Source organism: Lygodium microphyllum, chromosome 21 (genome assembly GCF_053477565.2).
Source record: "Lygodium microphyllum isolate KBCC chromosome 21, Lygodium_microphyllum_v1.1.10, whole genome shotgun sequence".
Taxonomy (NCBI): Eukaryota; Viridiplantae; Streptophyta; class Polypodiopsida; order Schizaeales; family Lygodiaceae; genus Lygodium; species Lygodium microphyllum.
In genome coordinates, this window is record NC_141155.1 from 100,628,079 (window position 1) to 100,638,159 (window position 10,081).

The 10,081-nt window shown below is 40.3% G+C and overlaps 1 pseudogene; it reads right to left on the bottom strand.

Annotated features, from left to right (window-relative positions):
* Positions 1–2,480: 2,480 nt before the first annotated feature.
* LOC148018355 (V-type proton ATPase subunit a3 pseudogene) lies at positions 2,481–9,769 on the bottom strand (annotated as a pseudogene).
* Positions 9,770–10,081: the final 312 nt, after the last annotated feature.

Consider the following 10,081-nt stretch of genomic DNA (forward strand, 5'->3'; position numbering starts at 1 on the left):
AGAAATCCTGACACTAGGACAGACAGCATACAAATCACCTGCAGTGTTGTTGGTGGCTCTCATACGCCACCCATGCTCTGCATCCATAGGCCATCTATTACTTTCATAAACTCAACAAACTATGAGATTAATATCTGAACCATGATCCACCAAAGCAACATAAGGCACTTGTTTCTCTCCAAATGTTACCATTATTTCTGTAGTTGCCCTAGCCCAATGACTACGCAAAAAGTGACTGCATGGTACCATGATAGGCTCATCAGTTTCAGCATAATGCATAGGCTGAACCCTCTTCTCTGTCTGCAGAAAAACAGAAGCATTCTCGACCATAACCTCATCCTCATCCCCATCCAACTCCCCAATCAAAACTCCCTGTGTATCAGTAGGCAATGTATGTCTTTTCCTCTTCAGGACTTCTTGGAACTGATCTTGAAACTCTCTTTTTGAGATGCCCAAAACCTTAGAAATAGCAAAAGTCACCTCACTGCCAAGTATCTTGTCATTAAAGATTTTCTTCATGTCTATAGATGCCTCAATATCAGACATTAATCTAAATCCTGGCTGCTTTCTCTGTCTAGGCTCCTACCTCTTTTCTTTCTTTTGAGCATCCTCCATTTGTCGTTCTGGCCCTAGTCTCGAAGACGGCCCTGCAGTAGGTGGAGTAACAAACTCACCCCCTCTAGTCTTTTTAGCTGCATTTGGATTCTCTTCATCTCTCTTATGCTTCTCCTCAACACGTACATCTGCTCCTTGAGACTTAGCCAAGTAGGCATAAATAGTGTACCTTTCAACAGGCGAATCCCAACCTGTCTCAGATCTGATGCTAAAATCTGCACTAGTCAAAACAGTCTGTAGGATTTTCCCCTTGTTTGCCATCTCCATAGCATAGGTCCATAATGCTGACTGACTCTCTGAACCTTTCTCAATCTGGACTCCATATGCAGAAGCATCTCCTCTAGCTGCCACATAAGAAGTACGCGTAGCCATGTCATCTGCTAATTTCTTCATTCTGCCTTTCCCGAAATTGGTAGCAAGAGGAGATCCTGTTTGAGTCAACCAGATCTTGCCATCTTGTCCCCAAAATACCAAATTCTTCCTCCTTGCATCTTGAAAAGACTCGCAATCCCTGCAATGCTGATGGTCCATACTATCACACCAAATACATCTTCGATCTCTCCTAGTTGCATTAGGAGCACTAGAAGAAATAGTAGGCACGGTCGAAGCAAAGTGCTCTTTCAATTTTCCCACCAATTCTACTTTAACTAACTCCAGTGTCAAATCCATTATGCCTTTGATTATGTCATCAAGAGAGGAAGGAACCAAAGGAGTGGATGATTTTGGAGCAGAAGGAGCTAGCATCGGTCTTGGAATAGGAGGAACGGGAGGATTAGAAACAGTAGGCACTGGCATAGGCCAAGTAACTGGCTAAGGAAGAGAAGAAATGATAGGGGTAGAAGCAGACATATGAGCATAAGATGGCGTCGATGTCATAGATCCATTCTGTAGGCGGATCTTCCATATCCGCCTCTTGGTCAAAGTCGAGACCACATCCTGGGCATCTTGCCAATCTGTTTTAAGACCCATAGGCTTCGTGCGATCCTCAAGAAGCTCTCCTAATTCTTCCTAAAGAGCAGGATCTGCAGCTTGCAAGAAAAGCTCAACTTTTTCAACATCCAATGCTCTTTGTTCAATAGCATCAAGCTGACTATACCTCTCTTCAAATTCTCGTATCAATTCTGAAGCAGTTAACATGTACACCCACTCTTGGAATGACCGCCATGTAGCCGTCGTGTAGCCATCCCAAAGTCCTCAAGAAAATACTCCTCTTTCACCAAATATGTCAAAGGGTTTTTGAAAGCAAAGTCACGACCACAGAGGTTCTTGAGAAATTCCAAGATAGAAGATCAATCAAGTGAGATCAAGCTATGCAATAGTAAACTCCAGACTCTTCATATTGAACGCAAAGATTGTTGATTTAACATGCATCTGAGATATTTCCCAAAAGAAGAAGACCAATTCCAGTCTGCGTAGTGTAGCTTAGTCTCAATTAAAGCTTCGAACAATGAGTCTTGCTAAGAAGATGCTTAAGTGTGTCCAAGACCACGCATATACATAATGTCAAAGTGATGTAATGAACAAGAAGAAGCCTGTTCAATAAGCCTGTTGTTCACAACCTGAAGAGCTATTGAATTCAAGCACCACCGGTTCCAATAATCAAAGAATAACTGATATCTACATATCACGATCATGCCAATTCCCTTGTTGCTGAGTACAGAAAGGCAAGGACAAAAAGTAATGGAATGCTAGTGTGAGCTTGCAAAAGGCCTGTTAGTGATGTATCTGATTCTGGGGTCCATAACAATGCCCTTTTTACCATTCACCTCAAGATCATGCTAGAAAATGAAGTCTGGGATTATAAGCTACTCCCTGGGCACATACTTGAACAATTGAAGGAGTCTTTCCACATAAACCACCATTCTCTAAACCTCTGGCTCTACAAACAGCTGTAATCCCAGAACTGTGGCCTTCAAACCTGCTATAGGATGGAGAACATAAATTGCAAGCAAATTCTTTCTATGTTTACGGCCCAATATTTGCTGAAGTCGCTTCATCCAACCTAGATCTGGCTGCATTTGTAATGCTATCACAGAGTGGAAATATACAATTATGTAAGGCCTTTGCATCAACGGCTCAAACTCCTTCTCCTTTCTTTTTTACAGGCTTAATTGCAGTTTGCATCGCAGCTTGTAAAGCATCCCTTTCAGCCTCTGTCTAATAGCAGTCCTTGTAGACTTTCTTTATAATTTGCTCTGCCTCCAAGCCCACTAAATTATCATTCAAATCCTTTACTTTGTCAATTTGCTTCATGTCAATGGATACTGAAATTGCCTTAGAATCTTCTTAATGTGGCTCTGTAGCTACTACAACAGCGGCCTCGATCACATCAAGTCCCTTGACTTTTGTAGAGCTTTTCTTCTCATTGGAGTTTTTCAGATGTCTGTCCACTTCTATGACTGGTCATAACTCCCCAACCTGCTTTCTTGGCCATCTTCACTGCCTCAATGCTCTGAATTACTGAATCGATTTGGTTCACCTTTTAAAAAAAGTGCATTCTGATTGTATTTGGCAAGCCTCTCAAATTTGCATGGAGTACCAGTTTTGATTTGACATGTTGCTAGACCAATAGCTAAATCTACAATGAATGTGTCTTCTGTCTCTCCTCGAGCTTAGAGGATGAGGACCTCCCCTTTTTTTCCTACAACACGCCACTTTTTCATACAGAAAAGTGGCCCCTCACAATAGCAGCAGATTTCCGACTCCCACGTAGGGCTTGTTTGAAAAATAGATTGCCACGTGTTGCACGAAATAGAATCCGCTCGAAGGCTGCAGCCTTAGATTTGGCAACTAAACCAGTTATGCATCCTAGCCTTGCTTGTTTTAATGGCTCCGTTTGCATTTCATGTTCTAAAAGTAGAGGACTGTCCATGGATACTTCCCCAAAAAATGAAGAGGACTTTGCTAACTCTCACTGCTGTGCAGTTGCATTACTATGGGCAAGAGAAAAAAAACATGCAATCCTTTTGTAGCACCAGTTGATATTCCAAAAGTTCACTGTAGGTGCGCACCAATCTGTCACTGTTGGAGTTGATCTCCAGAAGCTCTGTTTCGAGTTCACTCAACTTCACCTCCAATTCATCTAGATCCACATCTTTCCGTGCTGCTGATAGAGATGCAGCAGGTATGCCAGCTTTTGCCATTTGGTCTTTCAAAAAACGTAACTTTCATTGCATTTCTCCACATCTTTTGACCTGATTGGCATAGGTTCTCGTTGGAACACGGACTCTTGTCTGAATTTAACTCTTTGAATTGAAGCAAGCCCAGCTCCCCCAAATAAGAGACAGTTTCATGTGTAGATTCCAAGGGAATAATTAATTATCTGGTAGGTTTCCATACTTGGCATACATGCCAACTAGAGCATTACAGATAAGTTCCTCTTGCTCCAACCCCCTCTCCACTATATTGCCCACGCAAAACAAAATGCAAACACAACGACTAAGTATGTACAAAGTAACAAATGTCACATACGCAAACTTTTTGGTGGATTCCACAACTCGGATGCGCAGCAGCACGATAGCGCTCTATAGCTCAATAGATTCCATTTTTCAAGCGCTTTTCAATGATAGGTTACATCGTATGGTTTTGAGAAATTTATTGGCATGTTATCCGGGTGCCACCTTTATAGTACTCAAAAAATGGGAATTGGGAGATTCCCAAACTCACTAATATTGTGTTTTTGAATATTTGAGATGCGATTTATCCTTTTCAATGATGTATTCTAGCACCACAAGGTACGGAGCCTAATGTATCTCTTGTGAGAATTAAGACAAGCATCTATCAATTTGAAAATACATTACTTACAACCAATACCGCAATTGGATTGATAGTGATGCCTTCGCCCGAAGCTCTGTTGCTAGTTGTAGGATTATCATCCACACGCAACATTCTTTGCTTGGAGGCCATCGACCACAAGTAGACTCAAGAGATTAACAAGGTGGAATAGATTCGAGATGGGAGAGCGAAAGAGAAGATGGTTAAATCGAGGATCGAGATAGAGGGAAATTGTGCAACCTCTCGGGATAACTCTTCTCTCTCTCTCTCTCTCTCTCTCTCTCTCTCTCTCTCTCTCTCTCTCTCTCTCTCTCTCTCTCTCTCTCTCTCTCTCTCTCTCTCTCTCTCTCTCTCTCTCTCTCTCTCTCTCTCTCTCTCTCTCTCTCTCAAGCTCTCTCTCACAATCTCTTGGAGGGGTATACTCTCTTTCTCCCTCTCTCTTGCAGCCTTTTAGGGTCTCCTTATACTCCCTTGTGCCTCCCCATGCCTCATATTTATAATAAATTAGTGAGGAGGGGATAACTCTGAGAACAAGAGTGGAGGGGTTCTTAGAAGACTCAGTGATCTGATGCTCCAATCATAAATCTGATGGTTGCATTGGCTCCAAAAGGGGGGTAAAACTCCAAGACACTTTCTTAGAAAGCTCTTAGTTCACTCCTTCTTCTTTTCTCTTTTTGAAGTGTTGTCTACTGCCTATAGACTGTGATCGCGGCGCGCACGATTTCACCAGTCACTTTTCTTTATTTCTCTTTTTATAAAATCTCCAAAACTAACTAAAACATGACTTGTCTTTTATTTTAAATGACTTTTAGTTCTATCTTTTTAGGATGATATCTAAAATATAATATTCCCCCCCCCAAGAATCTAATATTTTTTGACCATTCAAACTATACACATTAATACTAGTGATTAATATGGCTTATAAGTCCCGTTCGCATTGTACTTTTCGTGAAGGGTGGCTACGGTCCTTATTAATCCAAGAAAAAATTCAGATTTATGACTCTCAAATTTTTTAAATATATTTTTAATTGAATGAAAATTATTAGCTATTAATGGTAGTCAATTTTTACCTTAGTTAGTCTTTAGTTAGTAGACTTACTAACTTATTAATTGACTAACTAACTTTTGAACTAACCAACTAACTTTTATTGTGTGGAAATATTACATCCTCCCCCCCTTAAAGAAATCGAGATGTCCTCATCTCGAGAGAAACTGGGGAAGACAAGCACTAATGGGGCTTATGACCTGTGGGTTAAGACCCACCATGCATCCGCTACGCTACTCTTAATGTTTCAAGTAGTGCACTCATATTATTCGAATTAACCATATATACAAGAGTAGGATTTATTGTCAATTGTGTCACATCTCGATTAAGCTTCTAGGAATTTTAGTCCTCTTAATAAGGTTTAGTGGGCTCTAGATCTGCGTCTTCATATGATTCGTCTATATATCCATTGACTGCACCTGTGTAGCTTCATTTTCTTGGAGGCTTAATTTCTTCTCGACTTAGATCAGGGCAGTCTGCTTGGATGTGTCCTAGCTCATTACAATGGAAACATTGATGGTAGGGACATCTCCTACGGATGTGCCCTATCTCTCCGCACGTATGGCATCTCTTATCCTGATCTCCATAGTCATCTTTGCTACAATTGCCCAATTTAAGTTCTTGGACTATTGTATTCGCTCAAAGTAATGCATCTTGCAAGTCCGTTGGATGCATTGCTTCAGGACGGTGATTCAAAGGGGTGTTCAGGCCATGGCAAAACTTGGATACTTGCTGTGCAATATCCATAGGTGGCGCATATTTTAGTAGGATTACAAACTTTGAGTAGTAAGGTTCCAATGTTAATTCCAGCTGCTTGAGCTTGAAGAATTCATTCATCTTCAAGGTCTGGTAGGTTGGTGGAAGGTATCGTCCACGTACAGTATCTTTCAACTAAGTCCATGTAACAGCGGCTTCAAAAATACCTTGATCTTTGCACCATTGCTTCCATCATAACTGAGCCTGGCCAACTAACTTTAGTTTTCCAATCATTGCTTGACTCATGGAGGCAGTACTCAAAGCAGAGAAATAGTCATCCATCATCTCAATCCATATCTCCGCTTCTATTGTGACGTCTAGCCCTTCTCCATCAAACTCGGATGCCTTAGTTTACTTGAGAAGAAATTTCTTCTCTTGCATGTCAGCATTCGTGGATGTAGAAGGTTCCTGACAATCAAGCCATACCACTTAGGTTATTTCTGTTTAGGATATGTCTATGAACCGAATATTAATCAATCATGTATCATCATGAAGTTTCACTCTGATACCAACTGTAACATGTCCGCTTGTCCACTTGTGGGACACATCTTAGCAGCTCATTGGGAGGGGAGTATAGAAAGTGCCACCTCGCACTTGCAAGGAATGTCACAGGGTTTGCGATCTAGGTCTTCCCGAGTCTGCCCCAAAGTGGAAGTATCCGACAATTCCCACTTGGGACCGACTTGAAGTCAGGGTTTCTTTCCTATCAGCCAAGTCTCTAGGAAGTAGCTAGCATCGAGCTCCAGATGAACCACTTTGCATAGGAACAACAAATTCGAAGTGGATTTATGCTACACTTTGTTCATGGAGAATGGGAAATGAGAGGGATATGAAGCTCAACCTCTCTGCCCATACAGCATAGTCCCATTCCGCTCCCCTAAAACAACATAAATCAATATTCTAACTCAACAATACCTAAAGTCATCTGACGGTAAATCCTTGTGAGAAGCCTCCCAGTTCTCTGGGACCACTCAGCCGTAGGAGGACCCGTCGGGGGATTCCATCCACCTGCTTCCCTTGATATATTTAGCTGTCTAATTAGGTCCTACCACATTTATGTGCGACATTTAAAATCAACTTCATTAATTAAGTCTTTTAGGGCACAAAGTTCATTCATGTAATTTACAACACATACACAAAAAAAAAGCAGTCCTTTTATCAAACAAGTTCCTTAACTTATCTTTAAGTTAATCTTTGTCTCCTGCCCATATAAGAGAATTATGTATCCCTTCTGTCCAACAAAAGTACCCACTCCAAATCTCATGGCACCGAAATTTCCATCCTTTATCTAGAATAGGATCTTCCAACGTCCTAGAAATTGGGCTCACGGGGATCTCTAACTCCATTTTGGACAGGCAAGGGGTGTCCAGAGCTCCACCTGACCCACAAGTGGTCTAGGAGTGAGATGCCATTTCCATGGTTGGCCTTCTCACCACTCGACCATCGGCTTGTGAATCAAGTAGTGCCCTCTCAGGATAATCCGGGATGTGATCTTGGAGATGATCCATGCGTGCAAAATATCCTTCCTTAATTAATCCAATTAAAATTCAAGCACAATCAAAGCAATCAGCCCTAATATCATATTCTTAGAAAAACATTACTTTATTCCTATGGCAACTTGTCATTACAGACCCCTGCCATGCATTTGCCATCAACACAAGCCTTGGAATATTTATCCAAATCACAATGCAACAATCCCTTGATTGAAAGAAAAACATTTAGGGTGTTGTTCAATCAACCAACAAAACTAATTGTATTTTTCCCAAACAATACAATAATAGACCCGACAATAATTCCATCGCATATTCGCTCTCCCCCTTGGGGCCAAAGAGTAGAATTTACTTAATATTCCCTCCTTTAGCTTAAGGCATATGCTAAAGGTTCCAATACTATACATGATGTAAGTCCTATCATTCCAATGCAAATTAATCAATCTAGTAAGAGCAGTTATGCCTCTTCTCTAAGTGACAATTATCTTTTAGCATTTTTCTACTGTGCAACATTTTTTCTTGGCTTTATCTTCCTTTCTCCTAAGGCAAGGAGTCGCATGTCATCAATGTAAAGTTTACATAATCTCTCCCATGTATGTACCATGTATATGCATTTGCAAACTTTAAACAATATTATTCTCGGTAAAGATTAATCAAAGACTCATCGATGCTCAATACTTTAGTGTCCCATATGTTGCTTATGTTATGCATGGATTCATCACATAGCAACTAGGTGCAATTTAACTCCCTTTGATACAAGCACTTCACAAACTTCATCTTTGAATATCTGAGATGCAATTTATCCTTTTCAATGACCTATTCTAGCACCACAAGGTACGGAGCCTAATGTATCTCTTGTGAGCATTAAGACAAGCATCTATCAATTTGAAAATACATTATTTATGACCGGCACTGCAATTGGATTGATAGTGATGCCTTCGCCCGGAGCTCTGTTGCTTATTGTAGGATTGTCATCTACACGTGACATTCTTTACTTGGAGGCCATCGATTGCAAGTAGACTCAAGAGATTAAGAAGGTGGAATAGATTCGAGATGGGAGAGTAAAAGAGAAGATGGTTAAATCGAGGATTGAGATAGAGGGAAATTGTGCAGCCTCTCAGGGTAACTCTTCTCTCTCTCTCTCTCTCTCTCTCTCTCTCTCTCTCTCTCTCTCTCTCTCTCTCTCTCTCAAGCTCTCTCACACAATCTCTTGGAGGGGTATACTCTCTCTCTCCCTCTCTCTTGCAACCTTTCGGGGTCTCCTTATGCTCCCTTGTACCTCCCCATGCCTCATATTTATAATGAATTAGAGAGGAGGGGATAAGTTTGAGAACAAGAGTGGAGGGTTCTTAGAAAACTTAGTGATCTGATGCTTAGATCATAAATCTAATGGTTGCATTGGCTCCAAAAGGGGGGTACAACCTCAAGAGACTTGATTAGAAAGCTCTTAGTTCACTCCTCCTTCTTTTCTTTGTTCGAAGTGATGTCTACTGCCTGTAGACTGCGATCGCGGCGCACATGATTTCGCCAGTCAATTTTCTTTATTTCTCTTTTTATAAAATCTCCAAAACTAACTAAAACATCACTTGTATTTTCTTTTAAATGAGTTTTAGTTCTATCTTTTTAGGATAATATCTAAAATATAATAGTTTCTTTTTTTCCCAAGAATCTAATATTTTTGGACCATTCAAACTATACACATTAATACCAGTGATTAATATGGCACATAAGTCCCGTTCACATTGTACTTTTTGTGAAGGGTGGCTAAGGTCCTTATCAATCTGAGAAAAATGTCAGATTTATGACTCTCAAATTTTTTAAATATATTTTTAATTGAATGAAAATTATTAGCTATTAATGCTAGTTATTTTTTACCTTACTTAGTCTTTAGTTAATAGTCTTATTGACTTATTAATTGACTAACTAACTTTCGAACTAACCAACTAAATTTTATTGAGTGGAAATATTACAGATCCTACACACTATAGGTTCCATTCAACTGGTTGATCACTAATTGTAAGTCACCTTTCACCAATAGCCTGCGGATACCACCACATTCGACTATATTCAACCCCATGATCAAGGCCATGTATTTTGATATATTATTAGTAAAAGAGTACCTGAAATATACTCTCATTTTCTTTACAACTATACGTCAAGGGATGTTTGATGGCCATACCAATGTTTGCATGTTTATTGGCAGGCCCTCTTAAGCTCCATCAAAATACAAAGTATAGACCTAGTCTTCACTGATAGGCCACACCACAGTGATTAGCTCACTCATAATTATGATAATCAAAGTTAAGTAGCCAAGAGAGAGGATATATGATAGGTACAATCCCTCCTTCCTTACTAACTTTGATAGGAATACTTGTAAGAATCCTTTGACAATGGTGGAAAT